The 9483-nt window shown below is 45.8% G+C and overlaps 1 protein-coding gene across 3 annotated transcripts in view; it reads right to left on the minus strand.

Annotated features, from left to right (window-relative positions):
• B3GNTL1 (UDP-GlcNAc:betaGal beta-1,3-N-acetylglucosaminyltransferase like 1) overlaps window positions 1-9239 on the minus strand; it is a 928550-nt gene extending 919311 nt beyond the window's left edge. For 2 of the 3 annotated variants that reach the window (XM_068262527.1, XM_068262525.1), the window contains exon 1: window positions 9073-9238. The gene's annotated coding sequence lies outside the window, so the exon portion shown is untranslated. Of the gene's footprint in view, window positions 1-9072 lie in introns of all 3 variants that reach the window. The other variant, XM_068262529.1, reaches the window with a different exon arrangement.
• Between the last annotated feature and the right edge of the window lie 244 nt (window positions 9240-9483).

Genomic DNA, 9483 nt, shown 5'->3' on the forward strand with positions numbered 1-9483 from the left:
TTAAAGATAGTCTGAAGCCATAATTAAAATGGCTTTTTTCCTTATATATAGCAGGGGCATGTGTGCCCCTGCTAAAACGCCACTATCCCGCAGCTAAACGAGGGTCCTTTCCCCTCCAAATCCCCCCTGTGCTGCCCGGGGAGAGCTTCCATGTGAGGCGGGGCTATGAGATGCAGCCCTGCCTCACACGCGTCTATCAGCGGCGGATCTCCGCCTCTCCCCCGCCTCTCTGTTTTCCTTCACTGAGAGGGGCGGGGAGAGGCGGAGATCCGCCGCTGATAGACGCGTGTGAGGCAGGGCTGCAGCTCATAGCCCCGCCTCACACGGAAGCGCACAGGGGTAGCAAAATCTACGACCAAGTTGGTCGTGATTTTGCAGGGGGGGATTTGGAGAGGAAAGGACCCTCGTTCAGCCGCGGGATAGCGGCGTTTTAGCAGGGGCGCACACATGCCCCTGCTATATATAAGGAAAAAAAGCCATTTTTATTATGGCTTCAGACTCATCCTTATTAGGTTTGTTTGGCAGAACAAGCCTTCAAGATTAGTGTATGAGATCTTGGTACGTCCTAAAGAAAAAGGGGGGGTCAGGGCTTCCGGATTTTAAACTTTATTATAGAGCTTGTGTAATGGTAAGACTTTTCTATTGGACATATGGGGGTGGAGGTAAGAAATGGGTAGATATTGAAAAGAAATTGGTTGGATTGGATTTGGCAAAAGTTTTTTGGCTCCCGGGTAGGTTTAGAGATCTACCAAGATGGACACCCTCTTGGATTAAAAATGTATTTAAGGTGTGGGATGTTGTTAATAAAAAGGGGGGTTGGTCTGTGGGAATCTTGATGACTCCTTTGGGGGGGGGGATTCTCCTTTTTTTTGCCAGGGAAAGAAAAGTTTTTTTTTGGATCATGGGGTGAGAGGGGAGATGTAATGTTAAGAGATATTATGAATAATGGAGAAATTAAAACTTTGATTCGGTTGCGTGAGGAATATGGGCAATTTCCATTTGATTTTTGGAGACATACTCAATGAAAACACTTTTTGGCGGAGAAAGGGAGAAATCTTTCCATTGGTACTGAATTATCAGAGTTTGAGAAATTGTTTGTGAAGGAGCCTCCTCCCATGCATCTGATATCATTTTTATATAAAGAGTTAAATAAATTGAGGGAGGGAGAATTTCCTAAATATTTGAGTAGATGGGAGGAGGATGCTGGCATCTCTTTACACGATGGGTTGAAAAGGAAAACATGTATTTTGGCTCATGCTACATCAGTTAGCTCTAGAATTAAGGAAATTAATTTAAAATTATTGACAAGATGGTATAGAACATAGGTTCTCAACGTGTGGTACACGTACCCCAGGGGGTACTTCTGATGGTTCCAGGGGATACTCGGGCTTGATATACTTAACCAAGAATAAAAAATGTAGAGTTTTAAAAAAATGATATATCTTATTTAAACAACTCCAAATTAGTATTTTAGCTAATTAAAAGCAATAGTAAATACTTGGAAATGGTTTAGAACCAATTATCATGCACTAGGATTAAATATATATTTGTCAAGGGGTACTTGTGAAAATGTTTACTATGCTAGGGGGTACTTGGTGAGTACAGGGTTTCTAAAGGGGTACATACCAATAAAATGTTGAGAAACACTGGTATAGAACACCGGATAGGTTGGCTACAATGTTTCGGGGGTGAGTGATAGATGTTGGAGGGGGTGTGGAGCAAAAGGGCCTTTAATGCATTTAGTGTGGGAGTGTCCAGTATTTCGGGTTTTAGGAAGGGTGTGTTGGATTGTTTTAAGGAATTATGGGAAGATTGTGGAGATTAGGACCCAGTAAAAGTATTGCTGCATGGAACATCTATGTCTATTGGTAAATATAAGAGATCGTGTGTTCCTCAGCTCCTAATTGCGGCAAAAAGTTTAATTCCGGTTAAGTGGAGATGCCAGGGTTCTCCAACCCTGAAAGAATGGGTTGAGAGGGTTAACAAGGTAATGGAAAATCAGATTGCTTTGCAGCAGGATAGATTAGAAGCATTTAATGTTAAATGGGGGAAATGGAGAGAATTTCAAGATACTAAGGAGTATGGAGATATGGTGGAGATGTAGGGGAGAGCGCCTCCTGTAATTATAATTATGTTTTTTGTGTTTATAATTTTGGGGGGGGGGGGGGGGGGGGGGGATCTTTGAAGAAGAAATCCTGATGATGTTAAATTATTTGCAAGAGTATTGATTGGAAGATTGAGGAGAATAGATGGTGGTATTTTCTTTCTTTTGTTTATTATGTATTTTATAATTTTGAAAATGGAAGAAGCGAATAAGATGACATGTTTTATTGGTATTTGGAAATATTCTTACTTCTTCAATAAATGATATAAAAAAAAAAAAAAACTACACACGAGGTAAATGTACCTTTCGGATTTATACACTTTATTTTAATGAATGCAAATTAATACAATAATATGATTGCACTCAGCTTGGAACTGGGCCAATCAAATGCACTTATGGTCAATGTGGTCTGTCCCGGTTCCAGACTGCATACAATTTGCATTTCATTTTCATGTAAGCCATAATAACCTCCAGTTATTATACCTTTTTATGTTTATTTCATAAATACAGTATCATAATGTGTACATTGAAACCTTTAGATACAAACAGAGGTGTGCTAACCCCTGCAGAGATCTTAGATAGACAAAGGCAGGTGCCGGGGGGAGTGGCCAATTTGATAAAGGCATAAAAATGTTTACATTGCAAAAAGTGTTATAGTTTTCAGCATAAAAATCCCAACTTTGTTTTGTGTGCAGGAGATTGCTTAGACCTTATGTATAGAGAGATTCCCGCCTTCTTTTGGGCCCATTCACACAGGGGATTGCAAAATCACTAGTGTTTTGCGACGGGTATTGTTACGCACTTTTAATGTATTTTTTACTGAACAATTTTGAGCAATCACGATTTGCATTTTAACATTAAAATCCCAAACAAAGCACTACATACACCACGTTTTCGTTTACCGCAAATCGTGAATCCCTAGCGATCGCTGCAGTGAGATCACTGCCATCCAGGGCCGGTTTGATTTGGCACACAAAACCTCACGATTTTACTGCGATTTGTGCTTGTCACTCCCGTTCAATAGAACAAGAACCACAGGGCAATCGTCACCAAATCGCTGCATGCAGCACATTTGCGATTGATCGCAATTGCTGCAGTGAGGATGTATCCATAAGGATCAGCAAATCTGATCGCTGGCGATCAGCAAAGTGCTGCCAAAGCGCCCAGTGTGAACCAACCCATACTTTTAATTACACTAGCGCTTTTCTAAGTGCTTGCGATCGCCAGCGTTTTGGCGATAGGCGGTAAACGCCTAGAAATAGCTAGGTAAGTATAAATCATGGCAAGAGTCGAAGAATCTTGGGTACCTGGAGTCAGATGATTTTTGTACCAACTCCACAGCCCTGGTAAGTATTAGGCTAAGGAGTCAGAGCAATTTTGGGTACCTGGAGTCGGAGTCGTTGGTTTCATAAACAGAGTCGTATTTGGATGATTTTTGTACCAACTCCACAGCCCTAGTATACATTTTTGTTTTACTCCCGTAAAAACTTAAGCAAAGTACAGAGTAGATGTTTATAAAAGCAGCAAACGGAATGGCGTTGGGAAAGCTTTAACAGTATCTGCGTTCCCTCGCTTTCCGCCTCTCTGCGGTGCTTCTGACCTGCGGCATGGCAGCTAATCACATTCCAAGCAAATCCCTGCACCTGCCAAGCGTAGAATAACTCTCCAGATAGCGCAATTACATGCTGGCAGGATGTCACGTAAATATTATAGATTTCAGGAGGCCGGCTGCCCGCTTTTCATCGTTTCTGACTTTTATACGCTGCAATATACTTTCTCAGGGAGCAGCACATATTTCTTATAATTCATTTCTTTTTGAACCCGCGGTCAGCCGCCAAGAACAACACAGCGCCGTTCCCCGACTGCCTGCTTGCATCAGATCTGGTTCCACCCTTGGCTCCGACAGCAAGCCGCAATTGCACAAAGCTCCAGTCTCATCCGGATGGAGCGCCTAAATACAAGCAGTAATACAGTTACAATTCAGCAAACTACTCCTAGATCAGCAGCCATTCACCTACTAAGGCCTCGTTCACATCAGGGCCGTTTCTGTGCGCTTTTTACAGCGCACTGCCCTGTGCGATCAGCAAGGTATTTACTTTCCCATGTAACTAAATGTAGCTGGTTCACATCTATGCGCTGCGCTGAGCAGCGTTACAGAAACGTAGGGTTGCATGCATTTCTGTGCGTTGAGCTGGAAAGCGCACATCAATGCAAGTGAATGGGTGCGCTTTGTTTAGCGCATAGAAGCGCGTACAAGCGCATAGAAGCGCATGCGTTTTTTACCCCTAATTGGAGAAAAAAATACATTTACATACAAAAACAAAGTTTTATTGACAACTGCTGCTGGTACAACAAGCAAAACGTGCTTTAAAGAAGCGCAGCGCAACACACAGAAATGCGCACTAAAGCGCGCACTAGCGCATGCGTTTTTTACCACACGCTTTCACACGTTTTTCAGCACAGCAGATGTGAACGAGGCCTAACACAGCGCAGTGCAGGAGCTCACACCTTGCAGCACAAGAGCTCACAGTCTTCAGGCTACAAGAGAATTTTTCTGTATGTTGTCACTTTATTATGTTTTGTGCTGTGTGCCAAGTCTATGTATGCAAAGCTCACCAAACACTATACAATTTTTATTGTACAACCTTACCACTTCCATGCAGTATGAGAGCTTACGGAAGCGATCTGTTCACTATATTCTCTATCTGCTGCCACTATGCTGAACAGAGGACTGTACAAATTAAAGCGAACCAGAGACAAAGCACCCTCATGTATTTTACCATATACATCAGTGGGAACATTAGAGAAAACACCTACCCTGCTCTCTGTTTCATTCTTCACTGCACAGCTTGTTTCTAATCAGCCCTGATAAAATCCCGGACTGAGCATTCAGTCTGGCTTTGCTATAATGACTCTCAGCTATAATGATTCCTGAGCAGAGCCAGCAGGGGGCAGGCTTGGACTTGAAAAGACATGAGAGAACACAGACTGAGCTATAAATATTCCTGAACAAAGCCAGACTGAATGCTCAGTCTGGGATTTTATCAGGGCTGATTAGAAGCAAGCTGTGCAGTGCAGAATGAAACAGAAAGCAAGGTAGGTGTTTTCTCTAATGTTCCCACTGATATATATGGTAAAATACATGAGGTTGCTTCGTCTCTGGTTCCCTTTAAGTATACCCAAGGTGATATGTGACATGACGAGATAAACATGTGTATGTATAGTACAACACATATTCATAACCAGGCTGTTTTAGGCCTCTTGCACACTGCAAATTGAGAATACGATTTCTGATTTTCCCTAGATGCCATCAGCACAAGAAGAAAAACGCAGAAAAAAACGCAGCGCGCAGTACTGATTAAAAATCGCAAATCCGAATCGCATGTAGTGTGCAAGAGGCCTGACTTTATTTTGCTGCCTAAAAAACTTAATTTCTATGCATGGAAGTGACAGCTTCTGTCTTGTTGGTACCTTGTCTGGAATATAGTAAACATCACCGATAACCAAATTACAGCCATAAAAGTTTTCCTGGCAGAATACAACTTCTGAGAGCAGAGGGGGATAAAATACATGAACTATTGACCTTTTTCTAACTCTGGGGCACTTAATAGGCTGCCACTGATTAGAGACAGTAAAGCATTCAACCTCCCTGCCTCAGGAGTGTAATGAGAAGGCGCTTGGCCGAGACAACACATGTACAGTAGTCCATGACTCTGATAGACTACAGGGAGCTGGAAGAAGCCCCAAGTAGAGCTGCTCAAATCCGGAACTGGGAGACATCTGGATAGTTCTATCCGGATATCTCCCAGTTACCTGTGCGGGGTGGGTCAATCTTACCTGTCTGACGTCTTCTTCGGTCCGTCCCTCGGCGCCTCCCACGATGCGGTCCAAGCGTCGGTCACGTGATTACAAACACTTCCTCCTTCCGGGTTGAAGGAGGAAGTGTTTGTAATCACGTGACGCGCTTGGAGCGCATCGTGGGAGGCGGCGAGGGACGGACGAAGAAGACGTCAGACAGGTAAGATTGATATCCAGATAGCAACTATCCGGATGTCTCCCGGTTCCAGATTTGAGCAGCTCTGGCCCCAAGTAAAAAAATCCTCTTGTCCCCCTTCCGCCCCCCCCCCCCCCCGCTACACTTTAAGATTGTATGGGATGGCTACCTGTAAAGGATACATACAAAAAATTGCTGATCTACTTACTTGGGGCTTTCCCCAGCTCCTTAACCCCCCCTGGCGGTATAAAAAAATCTGCCAGGAGGGAGCGCAGCAGTTTTTTTTATTTTTTTTTTTCCTATATCATGTAGCGAGCCCAGGGCTCGCTACATGATAGCCGCTGCTCAGCGGCATCCCCCCGCCCTCTTCGATCGCCTTCGGCGATCTCCGATCAGGAAATCCCGTTCAAAGAAGGCGGCCATGGCGACGGGGCGGGATGACGTCACCGACGTCACTGACGTCGGGACGTCATTGGGAGTCCCGGGCCACCCCTCGGCGCTGCCTGGCACTGATTGGCCAGGCAGCGCACGGGGTCTGGGGGGGCGTGCGGCGCGACTGATAGCGGCGATCGTGAGCGGGGCGGCGTTCGGGGTTACCGCCAAGGAGGTTAAAGAGAATCTGTATTGTTAAAATCGCACAAAAGTAAACATACCAGTGCGTTAGGGGACATCTCCTATTACCCTCTGTCACAATTTCGCCGCTCCCCGCCGCATTAAAAGTGGTTAAAAACAGTTTTAAAAAGTTTGTTTATAAACAAACAAAATGGCCACCAAAACAGGAAGTAGGTTAATGTACAGTATGTCCACACATAGAAAATACATCCATACACAAGCAGGCTGTATACAGCCTTCCTTTTGAATCTCAAGAGATCATTTGTGTGTTTCTTTCCCCCTGCATCTCTCATGCACTGAAGTTTCAGGCTGCTCTTTTCTTCCTGCAAACAGCTTTGCCCTTGTCTGTAACTCCTCAGTATGTGAAAGCCCAGCCAGCTCAGAGGACGATTTATCCAGCTTGTAAAAAAATAAGAGAGAAGAGAAAAGCTGCCCTAATCTAAATAATACACAGGCAGTGTGCATAGAGGGGCCTGGAGGGGGGAGTTCATAGCAGAACCACAACACTGAAGAACTTGGCAGCCTTCCAGACACAGGCTGACAAGTCTGACAGGGGAAAGATACATTGATTTATTACAGAGACAGTGATAGTATAAAGTGCTGCAGTAAGCCAGAACACATTAGAATAGCTTTTGGAACTTGTAGGATGATAAAAAACAGGATGCAATTTTTGTTACGGAGTCTCTTTAAAGTCTCTGTGTCCCTTGTCGCAGCTCCCTTGGAAGCCACTCTTCTGCGATCCTCTTCGTAGCGACTGCCAACCCTGCCTGGTCGGTGGATTCACACACCCCTCAGGGCTATGCTGACGTGGCCGGGAGCATTCTGCGCAGGCACATCTGGGTTTGCGGCTGCTACAGAGAGGCCACAAAAGAGTGGCTGCCAGTGGAGCTGCGACCAGAGACTTCAAGAGGCTGGAGGAAGCCCCAGATAAATAGATCAGCACAGTTTTTTTTCACTCATGTATCCTTTAAGTCTGCCACACACTGGCAGACTGTCACCGACATGCCCAAAAGATAGATCCCTCTCTGATTGACATCTGAGTAGGGGATCTACTGCTGCCACACACACACTACACATCAATGACAACGACACCATGCAGCAATTGTGGCGCTATTCTAGTTGCGGGAATGCAGCGTGAAACCTCATACACCAACAGCCACTCCTTGCTCACAGCAGTGACCACCAATTGGTGGGAAACAGGGGGCCCAGCAGGAAACACCATCCATTACTTAAAGGACAACTGAAGAGAGGGATATGGAGGCTGTCATATTAAAGTGACCCTGAACAGTACCTAGAATAAAAAATTTCACTTACCTTGGGCCTCCTAACTCTAAACCACGCATGCGCAGACCTGTCACGCCGGCCGCCGTGATGATGCGTATCGGCCTACGCGATGGCGACGAGCATGAAGATCCAGGAAGAGTCGCCCGACACCCACTCCGGGTGTCGCCGGTAACGTGAGCCGCCGGAGGGACACGGACAGGACCCAGGAGAGGACGCCGGGGGACCTCGCAGCCTATGGTGGGCTGGAGGAGGCCCAAGGTAAGTGACATTTTTTATTCTAGGTACAGTTCAGGTTCCCTTTAAGCAAAACCAGTTGCCTGGCTATCCTGCTGATCCGCTGCCTCTAATACTTTTAGCCATAGACCCTGAACAAGCATGCAGCAGATCAGGTGTTTCTGACATTATCGTCAGATCTGACAAGATTAGCTGCATGCTTGTATCTGGTATTATTCAGACACTACTGCAGCCAAACAGATCAGCAGGGCTGCCAGGAAACTGGTATTGTTTAAAAGGAAGCAGCCTCCATATTGTCATTACAGATGTCCTTTAAACTCTAAAATTGCACACCAGGACTCTCGCCCGCCTCCAACCGCACAACTTTACTAAACTTGCTCGGTTGCTGGCGTGGATATCGTTCCTTACAAGTTGGTGGTGGTGATAAGGGGTCGAACGTGTCTATGAGGTTTTCCCATTACATCCCCTCAGCTAGACTTGCGCCCTCAGGTTTAATTCTGGCCCATCAGGTGGTTTCTCCACCAGAAATTGGTGTACTCAGTCATGGCGTATTTGTTTTTATTTTGGGGGGGTATTTTGCATTGGGGTAGTCACGTTAGATGTGAGGGTGCCAAATGCTAGGACATGAAAGGAGACTATTTTATTCATATTATATTACATTATATGGGGTTCATGTTGGGGAAGAGGGGGGGGGGGGGCAGGCCACACCCCCTCAAGCACCCTGAGGGACAGGCCACACCTCCTCTAGATCTACCATATCAGTTTGCGTATCTGCTGCCAAGATATAGAGGCCAGTGCCACACACCTCCTCCAAATCTGCAGCAACTCAGTGAATAAGCCTCACCTCTTCATTCTTGCTGGCTGCTCTGTGGAAAATACATCACTCTTTCCAGAACTGAAGTCACTCACAGGAGAATAGACGACGCCTCTTCACCCCATCTGCAGCTAGTAGTAGTCAGTAACAGCTCACTGAAGAGAAAGCCACGCCCACCCGGTGCGGAACCAATGGAAACGCCCCTCCGTCCAGCCAATGTACTGGAGAGGAGACCGCGCCCACATAGAACTGTGTATGGAAATAGTACCACGCCCCTGGTGCTGCGCTGAGGAGAATATGCCGCCCCGGGCACGCCCTCCCAATGCTGCTCCACACGCACCTAATGGAGATTAGGCCACACCCCTCTACCTCTTCTGGTACGACTAAGCCTGCCACACCCATTCCTCGCTGTATCCGCAGAGGAAATAAGCAACGCCCTGC

This window comes from Hyperolius riggenbachi, chromosome 12 (genome assembly GCF_040937935.1).
Source record: "Hyperolius riggenbachi isolate aHypRig1 chromosome 12, aHypRig1.pri, whole genome shotgun sequence".
Lineage (NCBI taxonomy): Eukaryota > Metazoa > Chordata > Amphibia > Anura > Hyperoliidae > Hyperolius > Hyperolius riggenbachi.